This window comes from Asterias amurensis, chromosome 2 (genome assembly GCF_032118995.1).
Source record: "Asterias amurensis chromosome 2, ASM3211899v1".
Classification (NCBI taxonomy): Eukaryota; Metazoa; Echinodermata; class Asteroidea; order Forcipulatida; family Asteriidae; genus Asterias; species Asterias amurensis.
Window position 1 is genome coordinate 13,880,513 of NC_092649.1, and position 24,472 is coordinate 13,904,984.

General features: G+C 38.4%; 1 protein-coding gene and 2 long non-coding RNA genes across 3 annotated transcripts in view; 2 read left to right on the forward strand and 1 right to left on the reverse strand.

Moving 5' to 3' along the window:
- LOC139953178 (uncharacterized) overlaps positions 1-17,203 on the reverse strand; it is a 107,337-nt gene extending 90,134 nt beyond the window's left edge. The window contains exon 1 of the mRNA XM_071952630.1: positions 17,114-17,203. The gene's annotated coding sequence lies outside the window, so the exon portion shown is untranslated. The remainder of the gene's footprint in view (positions 1-17,113) is intronic.
- LOC139953198 (uncharacterized) lies at positions 6,442-20,588 on the forward strand. Its single transcript, XR_011787951.1, has 3 exons — positions 6,442-6,563; positions 18,265-18,393; positions 20,570-20,588. It is a non-coding gene; the product is annotated as an uncharacterized lncRNA (long non-coding RNA).
- Positions 7,660-10,399, forward strand: LOC139954195 (uncharacterized). The gene is made up of 3 exons (XR_011788063.1): positions 7,660-8,093; positions 8,772-8,900; positions 9,436-10,399. It is a non-coding gene; the product is annotated as an uncharacterized lncRNA (long non-coding RNA).
- Positions 20,589-24,472: the final 3,884 nt, after the last annotated feature.

The window sequence follows — 24,472 nt, forward strand, 5'->3', positions numbered from 1 at the left end:
CACAGACGAGGGCGCCCTAAGGACATCATAGACCTTTTCGCAAATACCATTGCGCAAGCGCAAACTGTCGGATGAGGTGCATGCTTGTCTAGCTAGTACCCAAATTTGATAGTTAGCTAGACCAGCATGCACCTCATTCCACGTCTATTGTGCGCGTACCGAGTATTTGCGATAAGGTCTATGGAAAAAATGTAATCCAGAGGAACCTCTCCAGACTGGGCACTGGGTGGTCTGTGGAGGAGGCAGAAGTGGTGGAGGAGGCAGAAGTGGCAGCTCAAGAACGGTCTATTTGGAAGCGTATCATAAGTCAGGCAGCCGGTGCAGAAATGCATGATGCTAACCGATCATGATGATGATGATGGGATACTAATAAAAAAAAATAGATACAAAATCCATCACCGCAGTACTTCAAAGTGAACAGACTCTCCAAATGCATTATGCTATCCAAACCTGCTGTTCTACGTACCCATGTATTTTAAGTTTATTGCCATTCATTTTCAGAGTCATTATCAAACGAATCGAGACAATTAAAACCACTTTCAGTATTTGAACACTCTTGCCATCCTCGTCAATGACCATGGTACGTTTCCCACGTTATAGGCAAAGGCATGTATAATCACGTGGAAAACTGGGGGTGAATTAGAGTTTATTTGACTGTGGAAATAAGCTGTGAGCTGAGTAAAGCTGTGAGCTGAGTGTTACCGAATGTTACTAAATGAGCTGCAGCATGGGAGAAGGGTTGGTGTGTGGGGGGGGGGGGGGGTGGTCGAGAGAGTGTGATTTGTAAGTTCAAGGATAGATCACCTTTTAGTTTATGACTTGTAACATATTGCCGAACAAGACAGTGACAAGTTAGTGGCCCGTCAAATAGCCTTATAATATAATGTGAAATATCCGTTTGCCAAAAGACACCAATAGAGGAAGTGGTAATTTCCGGGTTTGGTTTAATTAATGTGTACCTTGGAAGGTCATGGTCCTCGCCGTTTCGTTTTTGGATTTTGGATAAAATGATACGAATACGGTTACCAGCAAAACTAAACTATTGGTAGGTGTACAATTTGTGAATGTATCATGCAGGGCTGCTCGCTTTTGCTAAGCAGAAAACTGTTAAGCAACATTTGCCGTTTGAGCAACTCTAATAGTTTGAGCGATTGACTGACTATAAAAGGGACCTGTATTCCACATGATGGAAGAGAAGACAACTGTTGTAAGCGTTCATCACTAAATAGTTGAATGACAGTAACACCATCGGGCCCGGCCCATGTTGATATTAATTTTTAATATACTCACATTAAAGTGTTTCCTGACATCGAGACCATTTAAAGGGTCTTACATTTCCCAAAACAAGATTCTGCTTTCCTTTAAAATAAAAGGTTAAATTATCGGCAGCTGTAAAACTCTATCTGACGCATAATCCCAAGCGTCTGAATCAGTTAGCCTAAGAAGGTGTGTGTGTGTGTGGGGGGGGGGGGGTACTCGCACAATATTATGTTGGTTTTGCGGCGCTCAAGTTTTTATGAATTACCAAAAGGGCGCCCTCTGTAAATAGCTTTTTGAGAATCATTTCACTTTGAAGTAATGCGGTTATGGAAAATATATCAGTTTTATCTCCTACAATTTGATAGTCGTTACTGTCAGCAATTTTTCTCAAATTGTGTATGCAGATTATTAATACTTCGTAATAAGCGTTCCAGATGTGTCGGCGACATCTAAAAAAAACGCTACCAATGAAATGAGATTTCCACGGGTTAGTTTTATTGCATATAGGCCTAATATTCCTACACTTATATAGATTTGAAATAAACAAACGAACGGTTTCGAAAATAGAAGGCTGCATTTCAAAAGAGTATATAAATTAAGCATCGCTGCCGTTTTGCAACAAGACTATAACGTGCCAACAAAATAGATGTTCCCTTTTAGCTGAACAAAACGTGGGCATACAAGTATGTGCAGTGAATCATGTAAGCAAGTTCATATAGTTGAAGATGTGCGAGTGTGTTGTAATTGTATGCTATGTGAATACACAATAAGCAATTTCAATGTTTAAAGGATAAAGTTTCATTGGGTTTTAAGATAGAATTTCATTTGGGGAATTTTTTTTATTCGAAGTGCAAACATCAGCTTAGGACATGGTATAAGTTTTCTTTAAAGTCACTGGACACTATTGGTAATTGACAAAGACCAGTCTTCTCACTTGGTGTGTCTCAACATAATATGCATAAAATAGCAAACCTGTGAATTTGTTTTAGCTCAATCGGTCGACAAAGTTGCGAGGTAGTAATGAAAGAAAAAACACGAAGTTGTGTGCTTTCATATGCTTGATTTCGAGACCTCAAATTTTAAATCCGAGTTCTCGAAAACATTGTTAGAAACGGCTCGAACTTATTGTTCTCATAAATAATTATTGTTGAACCAACTCTACAAGTGTGCTTTATTTGCTTTGTTTCGCATCTGATTTTGTTCATGTATACCCCCTTGTTAAAAAGGAGCGACAATTTTTCAGAAAATCCGCAAGGCATGCCCTTAAAACAAAACACTGCAAATGAAGTGAGTCCACCATGCATTCTTATGGGTACCTTAGGCCTACACCCTACACAAATAAGATAACAAGAGTTGTAGTATTTTTTTTTTTCAATGTTCTGTAGTGGGTATAGCCTTGCTCAAGGCAGTCGCATTATTCGCTCCGAAAAGACGCAGCTGTAAACCCACCCGCCGTATACCCTGTGCATGGTGTGTGCGATCACACCGAATGACCAACCCGTATACACACACTGTCACATCGCACGAATACTGTTCACACAAGTCATCGCACTCGTACACCACTAACCGCATGCGGAGGCCGTCAGGCCGACAGCCTTGTCGGATCTGTATCTTCCCGTTTTAATGTGTTGTATTGAAAAAATTCCAGTAGTGGACGAAATTGGGGGGGCTCGAGGATATGCTAGTATGCAGCTCATGAATATGTATATCGTTCGTCAGACCTATCAGACAACACAGGATGTGAGGCAAATGAATTATTCATTTTGACGTCCAATCACGCACTTCCCTTATCACGACCTTTGGAACCTATCATGCGTCCGTGGTGGTGGTGTGTGAGGTAAACATGTCTCGCTATTCGCGGGCATTATTGTAATGAGCTGACCGTGGGAACTCTTCGCTTATTATAGTAATGAGGTCAGTGGCTTCAACACAGATCCTACAAGGCTGTCGGCCTGACGGCCTCCGCATGCGGATAGTGTACGGGGGCATCGTGTCGTGCGATGTTACGCACAGTGAATACGGGTGGGTTTTACGCACAGTGAATACGGGTGGGTTTTTATACAGCGGCGGTCTTTTTTCGGAGTGAATAATTCGACTGCCTTGAGCAAGGCTATAGTGGGTATTTCACTGCATTATAATTATTTACTTGTGGTCACCAAGATGATAATTAAGAGTGTTTGTATAATATAGTTATACGGTTGGTATGCATATGACCACCACTTCTCCAACGCATGGTGGCTAAGCCTATGTACATAGACCTTATCGCAAATACCAATGCGCAAGCGCAGACTGTTGAATGAGGTGCATTGTGGGATAGATACGAATCAAATTTTGCTACCAGCTAGACCACAATGCACCTAATTCCAAGCTTTACGCGCGCGCCCCGGTATTTGCGAAAAGGTCTATTGCTATAGACCTTTTCGCAAATACTGGGGCGCGCGCGTAAAGCTTGGAATTAGGTGCATTGTGGTCTAGCTGATTACAAATTTGATTCATATATATCCCACAATGCACCTCATTCAACAGTCTGCGCTTGCGCATTGGTATTTGCGATAAGGTCTATGCGCACCATGCTACTTTTTAAAATGCCAAACAGAAGTTGCTGCATATTAATGAGCGTCTTAAAAACCGCGCGCGCGCCCGTGCTATTTTTAGAATGAGCTGGCACACAGTGTGTTTTCTTGCGACCCCCTGCAGCGCGCATGCAGCAGGCGGTTCAAAAGTAGAGGAGCAATTATTTTTTGCATAGTGACGTCGCGTGCTAACCTGTTTTAGAACAGGTACAAGTTGAGTTCAAATAAACTTTGGGTTGTACGAGTAGTAAAAACACAAACAAATCCGTATTATAATTAGTAACAATAGTATTGCAGCACATCCTACAGTAGCTTAATGCATATTGGGCTACTTATACTATTCCCTCCAACTTAAATTTCAACCTCAAGGAGCTGAGAAAGATTACATGAATGTTATGGACATAATGACTAGTCGTATCTCGATTTAGGACGGAGTTACTCATCCAAACTTATTATAGGGCTAGCCTTAAACTTGTAATTATTTCTTAGGCCTAGTCCTAATAAGTTAGGACTAGTCAAACTCTTTTTGAAATCGACTACTGGACACTAATGTAAAGCGCCCTTTTACGTCATTTAAAAAATGCACTATAGAAATTAGTTATTACTTCTATTAGTATTACGTTTGTAATGATCAGCAATATACCTCCTACAGCTTTCGTGGGGTGCTCATAAACAAATGGAACCATATCAGGGTGCTCAAGGACTCAAAGTTTCATGACCGGGATTCGAACCCAGTCCGAATAGCGATCCCTCAGATCTCGAGTCCGATGTTGTAGGAGAGGCCCCTGTCAGATGCAATCGTGTCCGCCATGCAATACTGTCCGCTCCGGACACTTTTGCATATGCAATCGTGTCCGGGGCTATGCAAAAACCGTCCGGTGGACATGTACATCGCAAATACCAATGCGCAAGCGCAGACTGTTGAATGAGGTGCATTGTGGGATATATATGAATCAAATTTGTAATCAGCTAGACCACAATGCACCTAATTCCAAGCTTTACGCGCGCGCCCCAGTATTTGCGAAAAGGTCTATGCTCATGTACATCACTGTATGTATGTGCGCGCGTAAGCGGGCGTGCATGCACTGCTGAACCTTCGTATATTATTATGCAGCATGAATATTCACGTATTTTATGATTGCAGCGAATAACCAGCGGCCGAACATTTCCTATTTCATTCATGACGCAGCTTAAAGCTTGTAAAAAAAGGCAAACATGTTCCGTCGACGAAGGGCGTTTAATTTACTGCAAGGACGGTTTTGCACGGGGGCGGACACAACTGCATATGCAAAACCGTCCGGCGGACATTATTGCATATGCAACAATGTCCTCCGGATAGTATTGCATAGAGGCAAAGTTGCATGCGACACCCCAATTAAAGCTTATAAGCACAACGTGCTATAAGCACAGACGATATTGCTAACAAAATACCAGCCAAAAATACATGAGTTAAACAGTGTTGTGACTGTGCCCCACTCAATGTTTGCTTAGCACACAAAAAAATCATTGTCAAGCAATGTTTTCTGGTTAACAGCTTTGTTATAAATGGCCCTGCTTTGCCGCAGCCATGATATTGAGGTTATGATTTCAGCCCGATGGGAGCCATCTTCTCGCGGCAGAGATACTGATAGTCCCTGAGGGACATTTTATAACCCTTAGCTGACAGAGAAACATTATCTCAATTACGATTATAATGAACATGATTTAGTGGAAGTGCACTCGATAAACCGTGACTGCAATCTATAATGGATGTGCACCTGTTACGTTTTAGGTTTAAGCCATCTTCTTTTTAAGTTACGATAGAAGTTTGTTTTACCGTTTGTAATTATAGTTTTTCAAACTGTTTCGTTTTTTTTTTTTTTTTTTTTTTTTTCAATAAAGACAAGTTATTTCAGGGCATCTTTTCTGATTTTATTTTAGTTTTTAAGCATACAGCATTTTTCTGGTTTTTGCAAGAACACTTTTGTGCTTTGGGGGTCTACACATACATACATACATACATACACAGATGTTTTATATACCGCCATTTCATCAAGACCACTGCGGTTTGTGATGAAACAGAGAAACAAATAAACGATGAGACAAAATGCAAGTTTAAATCAAACAGCAAAACAATCATTGTGGGAACAGGTGTGATTTCAGATGCTTCTTGAAAATATGAAGAAAATCAGCAGAGCGCAGAGAGGGGGGGGGGCTATTCCAAAGTCACGTATAGGTGCGGCAAGGAGGAGGATTTTTCAGCAGCTAAACAGCTAAAGCAAGAGATCTGTGGTTTACACAAAATGAGGATACCGGTATAAGACAATTTGTCCAAAAGTACCTGCTTTTATGGTCCGGGCTAATTTGTACTCTCTGGCTACACACATAATTATTGAATGGGCCGCAAATACGCCATGTAAACACAGATCCAATTTCAGATCAAATTACAAGAGGTGAACTCTCTATAAATATTATTTAATAATATGAATGGGGCGTATACGCTATATGTATCATATTGGGTTTCTGTTTAATATATCAACCCAAACACACATGATTCCTATCCAGTCCAACAAACAGATGGAAGGCTATTAGACGAGGAGTTAAAGCGTAAAATGCCATTATTTTGATTCTGAGGCTGAAGGACGATTCGGAGTGTCCAGTTTATCTAAAGAAACCGCTGTTGTTGTGAAGTATTCTTCAGTGTCACCTCTCAGCCAGTGTGAAGACAATTAAAGTAACTGGACACTATTGGTAATTACTCAAAATAGTTGTTAGCATAAAAACATACTTGGTAAGGATCAACGGAGTGTATGTTGATAGTATTAAACACGGCTCACTCTGAAGTAACGTAGTTTTGAGAAAGAGTAAATTTCTCACTCAAATATTAAAATACTTCAGCTAAATGTGTTTATTGTGTATCTGAAAGCACCCAGCACTCTCTTGCAACTTCGATCACCAAATTGAGCCCAAATTTTCACAGATTTGTTATTTGATTTTTATGCATACTAATTATGTTGGGATACACCAAGTTAAAATACTGGTCTTTGACAACTACCTTTAAGAAACCGCTGTTGTTTGAAAGTGTGCTTCAGTGTCACATCTCAGTCAGTGTCACAAACAAAATTAAGCCCAAGAACTACACGGGTTCACTTGCAAAATTAAAATGATTATTGACCCACTAGCACAGTAGGCCTATATACACATCAACTGAGCCAACTCATCTGACGTCATCACCACAATAAGTAATTCGGTTGTGCCATATTTCGCGTGAATGTGATTGTAGTGCATTATGTTTTTAGGCGATGCGGCTTTTAGTCGTATATCCAATTGTTAACTCTCAAACTCGTGACAAAAACTCACCGTGGTACTATTTTAAACACATATTGATGTGATTGAAATGATCGTATATTCCAGTGTCCCTATACCGAGGTCAGCTTTTAAAGTAAATTTCCTTCAAATCAAAGCTTTCCGTTCTTAGACCGTGGGATGATGCTCCAAATTCTGCTTTTCAGTGCTCTACCCTACACAACTACTTACATTTGGTCTCAAAATTTGAAGAAAATTCAACTAACCACCCAAAAAAAGTCGTCAAGCACAAAACTTGCACAGTATGGATTTATTCGCGAAATGAAGCACAATAATACAGCGAGAATAAATAGCTGAACGTGCAAAAAAAAAATAGATGACTTATAAGCTCGGCCAATCATAGCACATATGACATGTATGCGGATGTGTGGACCAATGAAAGAGCTTGTTTCGAAGTCCTGTGGTTGTGTGGCCCTTTTCGAAACGACGGCGCCTGCGTTGGATTCAGCTTCAGGTTCCCTTATCTTGTCTGAAGCCCTGACTGAGCGCGTACGCAAAGTACGCACAATTGCCAAAACAACCGCGGGGCCAAGCTAGCATGCGGAGCCGAAGCCGTGGTTTCGAGAAGGATTTCAGAAAGATGTCGTCTACGCTTCTCAGGAAACTTCGTCCTGTGTGAAGGGAAGAAAGTTGCGAAGATCGGCTCGTTTTATGTTACATGAAAACAACATAAATTTAATCCGAGCTAGTTCGGGAAAATAGTTATCGCTGGCAGGAGTTCGTTGGCCCAGCAGTGGTTAGGAAAAACATCATGATCACCATGACATGTGAAAATGTGTATGCTTGGAGTTGGACGCCATGGATGATGACATGACAGCGACCTACAAAAGACAAGACCTTCCGATCCAATTTTACCAGAAAGCACAGCGGCAGCTGCTGGTTGGAGTACCGTGGATGTACTAGTGGAAGTTGAAGGTATTTAGGCAACATTTCTTTCCAGAATAAGTTGTGCTTCAATTCGAAGCAAAGCAGTTAATCATTTTTTTTTTTTTTTTTTTTTTTTTTCAAGTCATGAAGTTAAACAAAATGAAATGCTCCGATCTCTCAAATAAATGAAACGAAATCAGAGTCACGATCACATGATGAGGATACACATTTTGGTGATGAATCATGATGATGACACACATCGGTTTTAGTTATTTACTTAATACTTGAATTAATAACAAAAAACATACATCATATTCATACATGCACTGTTACAATTAGTAATTACAATTACATGTACAGACTACAGTATGAAAAATAAAAAAACATTAAATAATCAATGCACTAGGCCGATTAAAAATGTACACGATTCAGGAAAAATTAAATTGGCCCTTACTAAACTAAAACACTGAAGTGGAGGAAGGGCAAGGGTACATACATGTACCCCAAGACCCCCATACTAATCACGTGATGAAGTATGCTTGAATAATAATAAATAACATCCCCATCTTTATTCTTAAAATTCTAGAGGCAAACAACCAGATTTCTTTGAGATGTGGTATTAAAATTAAAATTTTGTATTTAAACTAAGGGGAACAAGCCTAATTTTGTTTTCAAATAAGATGAATAAACTAGGGCCTCATTTATTTGTATTTCTTTTCTTTTCAGTATGACATGTCCGCTCTGGGTCAGTGGTATATCAAAACTTTTCGCTGATAATGAAGCGTGCAGGTAGTAGGAGAAACAAAGAAAGGCAGAAACTAATCTGAGAAAGCTAAAGAAGAACAAAAATTGAAGGTAAAAAAAAATAACTTGTTCATTACTCTCGTCCACCAGAAGAAATACTGTGCGTAACCTTCTAACCTTCTTTTCTTTTGTTTTCAGGAAAACGAGAGAAAAAACTCAAATGAATATATGGTTAACTGTTGGTATTTGTGAACAGGACCAGTATCCCCATTAGATAAAACAATCTATATATAAAATCTGTGTAAATTTTTGCAAGAATTTGCTACAAGATAGTGAAAAGTTCAAAGTATTGGGTAAAAATGTCCTCTTTATATCAAAAGCTTTCCAGTGCTCTTTATCATACGTTTTGTATGGATTGACCTTTAATAGTTGGGCACAAGTTGACTAGGGTATGAGGGCATGCCACTTGGATATGAGAAATTCATACTGCCTAAATAAACTTTGGATTTGATGTGTACTACAATTAAGGAACAATGAGTTGATCTACCTTCACCAAAACTGTACATGTTTGCTTTTCCTACAAATTGTTCTTATTTTGTGTACTGTCTGTTCAGTCATCGAGTATGCTTTTATAATTCGCTTGCAGAACGCGAGAATAGTGATGCCATTAGCAACGAGACAACTGAAGGTGAACCACGATCAAAAGGTTGCTACGCTCTGACACTGGTGATTCTGAAACGCCTCAGCTGAACGTGCTCCCCGAACAGTGTATCATGCAGATTGAAGAAGAAAGTATGTAAAGGAAAATATCACACAGCAGATGTTCCTGTCAACAAATCAGTTTCCCCTGCACAGACCTATGCTTTTGTGCCAGTTGCGGAGTGGCTTCAAAGGACTCGGACGGGGATGTTTATTCTGATGATAACTAATTTAAACAAAATGTTGTCTGAATCATCATTTTCAATAGAAAAGTAGAAAAAACAAGAAGAGAATTCTGCACAAGTACAATGTGTAAAAAGTAAGCTTTTGGCTTACCAAAATATAAACCTTAAAATAAATGTGGAACAATTTATTTGAGAATTGAATTAACCCATCAGTTACTGTGGTACCAGAAAGACAGTTTGGGAACTAGATTTATATTATTTCATTCAATTTTGTAAAATCTTTATATCTTTGAAATTGTTAACAGCCCTGTCACACCATGGTGTATCGCCTTAACGTATGCCGGCGTAAAGGCCTACATAAACTAGTTCGAGCATTTTAAAAGTTCAAGAGTGCCCAACTTCCCAGAATCGCATCCATAGCGTACTGAACGTATACAAAGCGTATGACTAATGAATTGATAGCGTATCACTAACTTAAAATGAAGTTATGTATGTTACAGGTGGATATGTGAGAATACGCCAAGACTTTTTGGGGATACGCCAGGCATAGGTTATACGGCACATAAACGGATTTATTATTGTTTTAAATTGAATTGTTTGGGGGAATTTAAAAGGGCCTTTTCAAGAAAGTAACATAATTCATCATAATAACAATGAGTATTGTACTAGAAATGTGTCATTATGATATGAAGAGAAGAAATTAAAACAATCTTAATGTCAACAATATCCTTTTTTTGTCAAGTTCATTCATTCAATCGATTACAATTTAATTAAGGCCTGTCTAAGCTCTGAAAACTTAGTAAATGACCAAAATGAGGCCCAGAAAGTTTGTTAGTGACATTAATTTGAAACAATTGAAATAACTCAATTGGGGAAATGATTGATGTCCAGGGATGTTAAATAATTAATTAATCTGGGAGAAAAGAGCTGAAAACCTGTAAATGAAAGCAAAATAAATAAGCCAGTATATTTTCCCCATTCGTTTGTGCACTTGGTGATTTGCCCATAGAGTTTGTGCATAGTTCTCTAGTTTTGACCAATAGAGGGCGCTATTTTTCTATAATTATTTTCTAATTAAAATAACTCATTACTGTGCAAGTTTTGCCCTTGACGACTTTCACATGTTATTCAGGACTACCATAAGAACATCTGGGGAAAAATTCAGGTAGTTGCAGAGGGTAGACCACAAAACTCGAAAACTAGAGCCCTTTTTGATGATCATCCCACGGTCTATCTGATTAAAAAATAGGTTTTATACAACTTGATACCACGGCCTGACATGGTATCTCAGATAACCATCCATGTACGATAGTCAAATTGCCTCTAATTGGTCGCAAATGGTCATATTGATTTGTTTTTAGACACGGCGAGTCAAAGTTTCCCGTTCCCATGAAATCTGATTCAGCCAATGGTTATAATGAAATGAGTGTTTCAGATAAATGCGATCGCGTCTCAAGACGGAAACAGTGATGCTTCGTTTCAATACGAGGGAAACCTCGGCTCGCTTGGGACACAGAGAGAAGAGAGGGACTCACGAGGTCAAGAGATCTGTTATAAAACGTCTTGATTTTAATTAAGATCTTATCAGAACGGTTTCTTACGATGAGAAATCGATAGATGGTCCTTGGTGGTTTTGGATTACAGGAGTGATGTAAACCAGACTATTAAGACTGTAAAACGAACCGTCTTGTTTCCATATTGGATGATGACGGTGAAACTTATTCGTTTAAAATTGGGATTCATAATTTAACATGATACTCTCAGGGGTGATGATGATATAGACTTCAAAGGTACAACACAAGATTGGCGATTAAAAAGGGTTGACGACATCCTAGAAGATAACTTGTAATAAAATTTAACCTTCGCGAAGTGCCCAAAATGTTATTTCTGTCTGAAATATAGCATTATGCTCCCACTCTCATTAAATATTCACCATTGTAACCCTCAATTCGGTAGCTATGCCAATTCGATCGAAGACAATTTTAAGGACATGAACGAAATTCCTTTTAAAAAACACGGTCCAATTTCTGCTCTTTCTTGACAGCGTGAACCTCTATACTAATTTGATAACATTTTCTTGATAAAAATGGATAATGGGAATGGACATCACCTTCCCCCTAATTGATGCATTACCCGGACGTTAATAATCTGCGGTGTATCTAGTATTCCCTGATGGTAGGTACCATGTCTACATCTAGCAACATCAAAGTCCTTGATATGGTCACTTTTAATTCTCTCAAGTGCCGCCTTAACGTTGGTGTATGTCAGAACCCTGATTGAAAACGGCTGACAGGAATCAACTTAAGCCAATCTTGGAGTTGTTTTCAACATTTTTTTTCATATTATTATAATTCTTTGCAAATAAATAAACATGATATTTAAAACCAATTTAATTTTGCATTCACTTTCGCTATTAATTGTCCTTGGTGCTGTAACTGTATGTTTGACAATTCTTTGTTCAATATTTGGCCTGAAATGGCGGCTACACGGCTACGGCTCATATCGCCGCATCATTATGCATTAAGTATGGGACGTCATTAGCAATAATTTATAGACACCATTGCCACGATGCCTCCATCTTGGTCATGTTCCTCATATCAAATAACAATAATATATACTAATAACCATTTTGCGAATAGGAACCAGACTATTAATTTTGGTTCTTCCAGCCTCGGTTTGGTTACATTGATATCAATGGGAAAAATTCAAGATGGCTGCACCATGATAAAGGTCTATAGGTCACAGCCACAGCTGTAGCCACTTATCTGGTTGCGGACTTGTAAAACTAGTTTCATTGAAAATCAAATCAGGGTTCGCCAACACCAATTACTATCAAAATGTAGGGCTAAGTGTAATTTTTAAATAATTGGAGAAGAGCCGAAATTATATTTTCCCCCAAATAGTATCCCCAAAACGGAATAATATTTCAGACGATTTACTTGAACGAATCTTCACATTCAAGGACAATTGAACCATGGTGGACATTCAGCAAACCCAAAATAAACAAAACCTTCTCCAAATAATCCAACAATAAACATGTAGAGTTACTCATTCATGATATTAATTTTACATCTCCAATGGTAGACATGAAAACACGAGTAATGCTATCTTAGAGTCTCAGAGGGTTATGAAGGTCAATGAAGTTCAACCTTGTGTCAGATAATCGTTTTCGTACGAACAAAATAAACACTCTTGAGGAGAAAATAGTATATCCATCTTTGCAAACACACATTACAAATTGCAAACAGTTGTTTGTTATGTATCATGTTAGACTCGTTTACCAGTCGTTACTCTCTCAGCAAGTAAAATATATGCCATTATTCAGTTATAACAATGCAAATCATACTAATTTGATTTTGGTAAAACAATATGCATTGGCGTATGGAACACTGTAAAGCAATAATTTTGAGGTAAACAGAAACGTTGGTGTTAACGTGATTTGTTGTCTTTGTATGTTTATTGCATATTTGAAAACAAGGAAAAAATGTTGAAATTAAAAATGGGGGGGGGGGGGCATGTTGACAAACGAACGGATTGAGTCTGTGCATGCATGAGTTCTATATGGTCTATGTTATCAAACGCAACACAAAACATCATCCAAAAATTGCCGTAAGCCCTCAAAACTATCCGGTTGTGTAAAATGATAGGTCATTAAAGTACTATTAAATTGTAAATGTAAAGCTGGTCTTCAATTAAGACGGAAAAGTCGATTGGTCCCAAACCTAACCTTTGCTTACAAGTGAAGGTGCATCTTAGAATTTCATCAACTTTGTCTTGCAAAAAGAACAGTGCAATAGTGCTTGAATTAACACTGGAGTTAACATTTGTACGAGAAAAAAACTGTATGGCAATGAACCAAAACTACTCTCTAAAGTATTCAACAGCAGAAAAGAAGACTTGCAGTGCACTCATATACAGAAACATCAAAGAACTTGTCTCTCAGCTTATCACATGTCCATCAAATCATGGAAACGTGAAAAAGGTGAAGACTAAAACTCAAAACTATACATAGAGAAATAATTGGGCTCGAAACGCTATGTGATCATCAATGGGTTATGTATTTTCTCTCACGACTTTCACAATAGCCCCCCCCCCCCTCCCACACGATCCACCTATTTACTAATAATGTTGCATGTATACGGTTTTTCTTGGAAATTGAGACCCCCCACACGCTCCACCTATTTACTAATAATGTTGCATTTATACGGGTTTTCTTGGAAATTGAGACCCCCCACACGCTCCACCTATTTACTAATAATGTTGCATTTATACGGTTTTTCTTGGAAATTGAGACCCCCCCCCCCCCCCACACGCTCCACCTATTTACTAATAATGTTGCATGTATATGGTTTTTCTTGGAAATTGAGACCCCCCCCCCACACGCTCCACCTATTTACTAATAATGTTGCATGTATATGGTTTTTCTTGGGAATTGAGACTCAATTTTGTAACTAGAATAAAGTTACGAATAGCATTTCGTAGCTCTGAGCTAGAATTATAATGGGCGGATGAATAACCGTCTTAATGCACACTATGATATCAAAATATTATAGTCTGAATCTAAAATCGATCACATTGCAGACTTAAAGTAATCAACGTGTAACATAGACGGGGGGGGGGGATGTTACTATTTGAGACTTATTTGGGTCAGTTTCTCTGGGAGCCCTGCAACGAGAAGTAGCAAGAGCTCGTTTGACCTAGATTTTTTTTCGAAAATAAAATAAAGTAACTTTATCCATTATAGCAGGAGCAGTGACAGCAACAGCATACACTATATAAAAATGCTTATAATTTGTTCTCGGTTTTCTTTGCTATTAAAGAAAATTGGTGGCAAGTGAATCATCTTCTAGTGTGTTAATGACCTTGGTTGGTGGCTGACCGCTTATAATGGACCTCGCCGTTCGCTCGGTCAACCTCAAACCCGGTCATTTCGGCTCGGTCTATTAACGGCCGAACACAAACCGGTCATTACCAACCAGTAAAGACCAGCTCCTCGCATGATTGCCTAATGGTTAAAAATGTGCACGTTGTTTGATTGAAGATGCTAATTATTGTAATTCACGCCAGCACCTTATTGGCAGATGTTGATACCCTGTGGTGAAGTCAAGTGTCTCTACGGGTAAAGGTGTGGGTGTTATCTTCGGCCAAATTAAGCTCGGTCGGTGCTCGAGTTTTTCGTCGACTATGAAAGAATATCTCTCACTTGGTCGAATGGCCAAACATCTATCAGGGAGCACAACACTCTGCACGCATGCCATTGTGGTATTCTTTGTACTCTGATTATGCCGTTGGTGTAGGGTGTGGGGGTGTGGGGTGGGGTGTGGGGTGGGGTGTGGGGTGGGGAGGTGTGGGAGTAACCTTATCATACATTTTTGCTCGAAAATCACAATCTACTACAAATATAACTCTCTCTGTATTGTATACATACAAATTCATGAGTTTCCTTGACGGAATCGTTCGTGATTGTATACCTTAAGATGAATCTCCACCAACCCAATAGGGCACCTAATTGTATGTTCGCATCATATCAAAATTTTTAGAAAATCACAATATACCACAAGCAACATAAACTCTGTGTATCATAATATTATTTATTTTACATAATCATGTACTTGACGGGATTGTTCGTGCTCGTATGATGTTGCATCTCCAGGCACACACATACCATACCAACAAAAAAAATCACCCTACCACTATAGAAACATCGATGTATCCTATCGTACATAATCACGAAGTTCACTTGACGGAACTATTCGTGCTTAGTGCATGTTGCATGTCCACCAAACCAAGGAATAACCACCTTGTATTTTGCATAGACTGAGACGTGGCACTGAATGTTTTACAAAGTGTTGGGTTTATTTGGAATCTCTGCTCGAGGGACCGCGGCGTGACGGGAGCGAGACTCACAGCAGTATTGATTGCCATGGTGGCATGTTCGGTTTTCTTCGACCCCTCGGTTAGTATACCATACTTACAGATAATACAAATAATGACAAAACAACCAAAATGGGGCGACGGATACAAAACAAGTCCTTTTCTGATAACTGCCATCTGACTCATCTGATGACCATTATATTTTCATGGATTTTTTTTGTAAAGAAATGGGGTACGAGTCAAAATAAGCGAAGAAGGGGGTGTTCATAATGAAAATTACAACGGGTGAGGTTTTACACAATAATACATTGTTAGGGCCATTTTGTGTAACAACTTGACATTTCATTCAGCATGCAACCATGGTCGTGTATCCTGAACATCCAACGTCGCACTTCGAGGCTCGTGTATTACGCCATGAACCTGAAGTGCCCTTGAGCGAGCGTATGGATCCGTAGGGCCGATATATCTTTGTACATGTACTTGCATTAACTTTACAAAAAGATTCGCAGTCAAATCACACATATGTGTTCACAGCATAAAACAACATTACATATGGTCTACATGTAAAGTGCGTGTGCAATATACAGTTTGCATACTGCGTGTAGACGACCGAAAGAAAAGCTGACAAAAAAATCACGTCAGACCAATCAAAACACAGATATGGAAAGCATTAGGAGACATACGCCTTTTGGCGATAGTTACTTTTTTGTTTACTGTTATACTCTCCTGGGCACCTCACTGTTGTTTTACTTTGTTTTCTTAAATATTTTTAAGTATGTACATGTGCTTGTAAAATGTGATTGCCCGAATGAATATTATTTTAAAAAATATTACTATTATTACTTCAGGAGCGTTTATCAATTAAATCAGTGAATCCAATGAAATCAACGGGTTTGTAATATCGATGCCCGTGTTCGGAAATACAGGCAGTCTATCGGGGTCTTCACAATAAATGTGTACAACATGACAGTCTTGCAGCATTATCTGACTACTCTCAGAATCAACACATCTACCTGTTGGGATATGGCCACGACTCTAGCCGTTAACTCAAACGATCAGAGGGCGATCCATCATTCTATCTAGCGTTACATAAATGTTGCTCCCTCGAGGTTTGTCACTTGAATTTATTGTTGTATGCCATTCACAACATGTTATTTCAGATCTATATGGCATCATTTCAGACCTAAGGGACATTATTTCCGATCAAGGGCATTATTTCAGAACTAGGGAGGTGTTTCAGATCAAGGGCATTATTAAAGATTAAGAAATTTTTTTTTCTTCAGACCAAGGGCATTGTTTCAAATCTATAGGGCATTGTTTCAGATCTATATGACATTATTCCAGATCAGGGCCATTATTTCAGACCAAGGATATTACATCAGAACTAGGGCATTATTTCAGAACTAGGGCATTATTTCAGAACAAGGGCATTAATTCAGAACAAGGGCATTAATTCAGATCAAAGGCATTATTTTAGAATAAGGTCATTAATTCAGATATAAGGTAAATATAAACACAAACTGCTCATGCATAGAAGTGTTAATTTTTACAACTGAATAGACTTACCAAATACCATATCCTATATCGATAAGTTGATCTTGCTCACTTGGTGCACACTTCCAGGTGCCCAACTTGTCTTTCACTGTTTCAAATTGTGAGCAATGTCGGGCAACTTTTACATACTGAACGTCATTAGTAATGGTGTACAGGAGACACGACGAAATGTGTTGATACGAAAAAAAAACGAGCTAACTGTCCCTAGCCTCGGTTTGATCACCTGTTGGTATACAGAAAAAGAAAATCATTATGGCTGTTTCTTCTTCTCTTCAATATTGGTGTAGATAGAAAAACAATGACGCCAGACTGGGAGCGATAGTCTGTTTGTTGTCCTTACTCTATGGTTTAAAGGTAGTGGACAGTGGACACTATTGGTAATTGTCAAAGACAAGTCTTGTCACTTGGTGTATCTCAACATATGCATAACATAACAAACCTGTGAAAATTTGAGCTCAATCGGTCGTCGAAGTTCCGAGATAATAATGAAAGAGAAAAAAAAACACCCTTGTCACACGAAGTTGTGTGCGTTTAGATGGTTGATTTCGAGACCTCAAGTTCTTAATCTGAGGTCTCAAAATCAAATTCGTGGAAAATTACTTCTGCCTCGAAAACTATGGCACTTCAGAGTGAGCCGTTTCTCACGATGTTTTATACCATCAACCTCTCCCCATTACTCGTCACCAAGTAAGGTTTTATGATAATAATTATTTTAAGTATACCTAGATTTTAGTATTCACGTTTAGTATACTATTTGTATTATACATTAATTTAGTGTTCTTCAACCCTTATATTTTATCTGTTTTAAATGTATTTCTCATCGCATGGTTTTCATGTGTCTCTGTAGTTTTGTTTATTCATTTATTTATTTATCTATTTATTTATTTATTTATTTATTTATAATAATGTCCTGTCTTGAGCACTCCGCAGCTGCAGTTCTTTTTGAGATAATCTAAAGAACATGTTCACCATTGTTTATCAACATCATTATCATTTGCTCCTAGGCAAATTAAAAATCTGTTGATTAATTCAAGAATACTTTCTGTGCGACACGATTTTCAAACTGTTACATGAAATCGCAGTCACTGAAAATGAATCGAAAATACTCCATGTCACAAAAAATACGTGTGTCTGTATGAGAAACATATGTTTATTTTTGACAGGCCGTTAGTCTCTGAAGCTGGGTGTGTTAAAAAATAGTCCGATTGCGCGCTCACATTCTGTCGACGTGCTCAGCTTGTACAACGTAGTGCGACCGGTCTCCTCCAAAGCTTCTAACTCGTGCTAACAAGGTAAGAACTTCTGTCACATTGTTTTTGAAAATATAATTGTGGGTTGAACAAAGACAAATTTACTAGAGCGGGACGTGGACCTGCGACAGGACGAACGTGTGCAGATTATTACCCACGTTCGTCCTGGAAAAAAACCCGCCACACACCGGGGTAGACCCATAGGGCAGCTAAACGAACGCACCCAATGTAATTGTCGTGTAGTCTGGGGACCACACCCAAGTTTACGGTACAACATATGAAACGGCTGCAGAGGGATCCCACTGCAGATGGAAAAAATGTAATGCAGGCACATTTTCACTATTTGAATTAAGAAAATTTATATGAATGGTGATCTTGTATTTATTTGTCGCCGCTTCAACCAAGATGAAGAACATGCTTCCTAACTGTTTTTGAATCAACATAATGTACATCACAAGTGATGTTTTACCTTTCACCGATTGAACAATATTATAAATAATATACAGACATCCTTACTTTATTTGACTCAATTATAATGGACATTCTAGTGCAGGGAATTTTAACCACTTCAACTAAAGAGAAGAGTAGAAATAAAATACAAGTATCCTCAGTGTCAATAAGAGTCAATAATGAACAGCATTGGTAATAATATTTTTAAACATTATATTTTTAAATATTATTACAAATTTTGCTGATTGAACGTACCAAGACAAATTGAAAAATTAGCTTCATATTTAAATTATATTTTCCTTGAAAAGGATGTCTAGAATCTAGAGCTTAGCTGCTTAAGTTCGTACTCGGTCCAATTTATTTTCCCAAGCGCGATGAAATATTTATCTGCATGTATAATTAAACAACCTTAATAGTGCCGTCAAAATTCGTCATTTATCAAGAACCTTTAATGGAACTCAAATTGTCTCTTATTACACTATACTTGAATGCTACAAAAAGTGCAATACCCGCATGTGCATTCGGGTCAATACAGTGTCGTGTTTGGCAAAAAGAACAACTTAATCAGAATTGAATTATAGCAAAGGTTCTTAATTTTTCTGTCTGCAAGTTCTTGTCCTGTGAACTGAGTGACAGTAGGACCTTGTAATGGTATGCCAGCGTCGACCAGTCATCGAGGATAAATGTATTCATTTTGGGCCACGACTTCTACACAAATTATTACTGGAGCAATTTAACTCTTCCTTGAGGCACTCTTTTAAGATTCTGTATAATGAAGTGTTCATAAAGGGTGCAAAACTTGTAATTTTTACGCATTCAAATTCATATTTTTACGGACTGTTAAACGCCAACTTCCGGTAATGTTATATTAGGTTTTCAGATTTCACAAAAATTGATAATGATTGTGACACTCGAAAACGTTAATTGGCGTTGGGCCGTTTTGTCTTAAATCTCAGAACGTAACAAGGTACCTTACACATATTAATGTTGTGTGCATTACATGTTCTTACCAGAAACACAAAATACCAGTTGGTTAAATTTGTTCTCTATGGTTGTGAAATTTAAATTTCCTAATCTTTCAAAAGGGGAAGGAAAATGGTTTCCTCGATGAAGAACCCAAACATCTTTTATAGATAGACAGAACTGATTATTCTGCTATTAACACTGTACCAATGTTGAATCATCCCACAAAAATAAGGGCAAATTTAGCAAAATTCAAAATTGTAGTTTTTGTATCTGCTCGCCTTTTTGTACAAGCCGGAGTCAGTGTCCACAATATTTCGTTGTGTTGTTTTTAGTCAGCTTACACTTGTCATTGGAAATACATTGGAATAAACAAAGCGCAGATGTCTCTTTACTAAAATATTACTCTAGTCTTCACCTCAGTTCTATGCGTTAATATGCAAAAACAAGTTACTGGCTAAGCGTTCCTACTTATAGCAGGGTCTTTCTCGAAGGCTTCGAGGAAGTTCGAGAATGAATCTGCTGAGGGTCGAAACGTCAGGCCATTAACATTTTTTTTTATTTGTACCAGTCCATTTGGTTTGGTAAGCAGTTTGCAACAGCTAATAGTGTGTCATAAATATTGTTTTGTATACATTACAATATGATATTACTCTGTACCCATAATAATTTTCTATTCTCACATCTTGTCCATTTGGTTTGGTAAGCAGTTTGCAACAGCTAATAGTGTGTCATAAATATTGTTATTACAATATGATTTTACTCTATACCCATAATAATTCTCTATTCTCACATCTTATGTCAGGTTCATCAGGAACTTAACATGATGCCCACATTACAAGTTTGCTTTGTGCTGGTGGTTTTGGCGGGAATATGTACCGTCTGCTCGTCGTCACCATTCGGCGAGGAAGCCAACAGCAATGAACAACCCATGCCTTATGAGATGCTTCTTGCCCGTAGAGGGCTTATGGTCAGTATTATAGGCCCTATTCAAATCCATGGCTTCGGCTTTGGAGTTCTACCATCTGTCTATCTATCTATCTGTCTGTCTATCTTTCTACAATGTGTTTGGCCATTTCAATCCATTAAACTTGGTACATGTACATTGTTTGGTAGACTTGTGGACAAGTCGTCAATGGTCCCACGCGGTGAGGTGGCGGTGCTCTCGCGAGATCAACTGCTCTCGCGCGAACTGTTGGTTGCCCCGACTTCTACTCCCCGTTAAATGGGACCGTAGTCGCGAGAGCAGTATAGGGGGCGAGAATACCGCGGGAATCGCGTGGGGAGTCGGAACGCTATCAACGCAACGACTTGTCCACACTAGTAAATTGGTCTTTCATAATCTCAAAGGTGACGACTTTTTTAAACAGTTTATTTTAAGTAGTTATTACAAGCTATGTATGTATAGCGTGAATCATGGGAGCCCAGAGGAATTCAAACTCTGGTCTATTCATACAAGACACATCTTTAGGTTGTATCGTATGTTTTAATTAATATCATGCTCTATTAACCCTTCATTAGATTTGGATCACCTGTTTTTTAATTAGCAATTACTACGCTGGTGCTTTCAATTTGCAGTATTTAATTTGCATTTTTACCTTTCGGTAATGGTGTTGTTGCTGTTGGTGTTTTGGTTTTTTTAGCCGTTGTTTCTGTTTATTAATTATTGTTAATGCTGCGTGTTGTTGTAGTTGTTGTTATTGTTGTTTTCTGTGGGTTTTTGGTTGTTGTTTGTTGATGTTTTATTTTGGTTGCTTTTTTTTATTATTATTTTTTTATTAAACATTATATACAAGATCCAACTCAGATGCCAACAAATATAAAACAGAAAGACCATTGAACCACTCTAGAAACTTGTAATTGTTATTCGGCTGTGTCAAATATCTTAGGAAAAACTCGACCTGTACAGTCGTAAGAAATTTTCTTAATTTTCGGCATCGAACTTGAATGTAGAGAACATCCGGAGTCTAAAGTTACTAATTAAGTATACATTATTGTAATTGCTTAACTTCGGTCATGCAAATAATGTCTAGCAAGTGAAGTATTTAGGTAACACGAATCGACTTGTAGCCTACATACCACAAATTGCAACAGATTTTTACTTCATATTATACGGAACTCACCAAGTCTTCAGCACATATAAGGGTGGTGGATGGCACTGTGTTTCACCCACAGTTACCGACGGGGCGGGTGAAGGAGTAGGCTGAAACACAACGAAGTAATGGCGCTCTGCTGTTAGACCCCGGCCTCGTCCAAGTAGACAGATAAGGAGATGTATTCTACACCATAACCCGCGTTACGCAACCATGAGCAGAAGTGTTCTATTCTCTACAAAATTCTTAAGAATCACAAATAAAAGAATTCCAAAAGTGGAGTTTTACACAATGTGTACATTCCAACGGGGCTTAGCGAAGTTGTACTAAAGAAAACAGACACGGGTTAGAGTAAAAACATCTAGGTTTGGAGGGCGTGACCCGTTTAATCCTGACCATACGGGTCACGCCCTCCAAACCAAGAATCCCGGAACGTGTTTTTAAAATGCGATTTTAAATGGGACTCTGCGTAATAGCTATGTATACTCTGTTAGCTCTGTACTTTCCCATATGACTCGGGTGGGATTCGATCACACGACCCTTGCAATTCTAGAGTAGTTTCATACCAACTAGACCACCGAGAATGACCGGTATACCTAGAATACAAAAGTTGATGCTGTTGGTATTGGTGTTGGTGTTGCTGCCACTTTCGCTGTCGTTGTCGATGTCGTTGACGCTGTCCATCTCACTGTCGCTGTCATTGTCGTTATCAATGTCGCTGTCTTGCCGTTGTTGTTGTTGTTGTTTTGTCGTTGTCGGTGTCGTTTTCTTGTCATTGTTGCTGTCCATGTCGTTATCGTTGACGCTGTCGTTGTCGCTGTCCATGTTACTGTCGTTATGTTGTCGTTGCATTGACATCATCACGGCCATCATCAACGAATCATTATTTCCTACTTTCATTTACAGTACGGTAAACAATGTCTAACCCAAGGAACCAGATGCTCGCCGGGCATCTCAACATGCTGCGGTTCCATGGGTTGCTATAGTTACCAAGGAGGAACCTGTGTAAACAAGAGCTGCATTTGCCGAAACGGCATGTACAGCTTTGATTCCTTTTCCTGGTAGGAATCTGCAAGTACATCAATGGCGCCTTGGTAGGAATACTTCGTCAATACATCGTTTGGTCTAATGAGCTAGAGTGATAATGGGACTATGGGTTAGCCAATTATTTACTTAGATGAAAGGTTGCCTAATAGTTTATTAACGAAACTGTTTCATTCAGTGGATAAAACGGGTGCACAAGGTCCAACTAAGGTTTTTTTTTTCTTCTTCTTCAAATAGTACAGAACCTTTTACGGAGGTAAACAATGTAAGTTTCTATTGCTTCACACTAAAACTGTTTAAACGCCATTGTGTTTGATGCATAACTTTCTAATACAAAGTTCGTCAACATCGTAAAACATCAAACTATGATGTTGAAGAACTTCGTATTGGAAAGGTGGGCACCAAACACAATGGCTATTTAAATCGTTTTAACAAAGTTAATGTAATAATAATAATACTAATAATTTAATGTCGTCACATTCCAGATAGTATGGGGCATATACAAATATACAGGAAATATACGGAAGTCTGGACCCATATGTTGTATAATAAAATCGAATGACGTTATTTTTCAAAATTCTCATAGAGAGTGTTAAATAAAATTGTGTAAACGGCCAGGCTCAGAGTTGGCTCAGTGTTAAGCTTTCGGGCCAACCAAGTAGCTTTAAAGGGAAGGTACACGTTTGGTTATTACTCAAGACAATTACCTTAAAACTGACTTGGTAACTAGCATTGGAGAGCTGTTGATAGTATAAAACATTGTGGAAAACGACTCCCTCTGAAGTAACGTAGTTTTTGAAAAAGAGGTAGTTTCTCAATATAAAAATAAAATACTTCTAGAAGTCTTTTATTCCTATCTGAAAGCACACAAATTCGTCCAAGGCGGTTTTTTCTTTCATCATTTTCTCCAAACTCCGATGACCGGTTGAGCTCAAACTTTCACATGTTTGTTATTTTATGCATATGTTGAGATACACCAAGTGAGAACACTGGTCTTTTACAATTACCAACAGTGTACCTTCCCTTCAAGAGGGTTACGTAGTTTCGAGTAGTTCATTGGGATAAAAATAGCGACAAACTTATTTGTCAGTTTTTAATCTGGTACTGGTACGATATTGTGATCTTGAACACTAATAAAGATGCCATTCTGAGTAATTAGCAAGTACAGTATGAAACATAGTCATTTGTAATTTGCAAATACTGTGAGCGTTTTTAGTGTATTGTAAAACTACGGCGCGGTGAAGGTTGCTAATTCAACGCTGGTTGACTATAAGACTGGTTTTACCTGTCTTGTTTTCAAACACAAAAAATACCCCTTAAATTTGATAAAATGTTTACTCGAACAAAATCTTTACATAATTTTACTCTGCCGAAAACAGTACTTGTATCATCCCAAAACAGCGTTTTGGGCGGAGTATTTTGCGGTTTTGTTTTTGAGTAAAGTCCTATTTTTATATTCACGCCTATAAAATATTCCATCGTTTAGAACAATGTGTGTTGCTGCGGGCTGACGGAGAAGCTTTCTTAAAAATCAAAACAGTTTCTTATGAAACATCTTTCTTTCTTTTTTC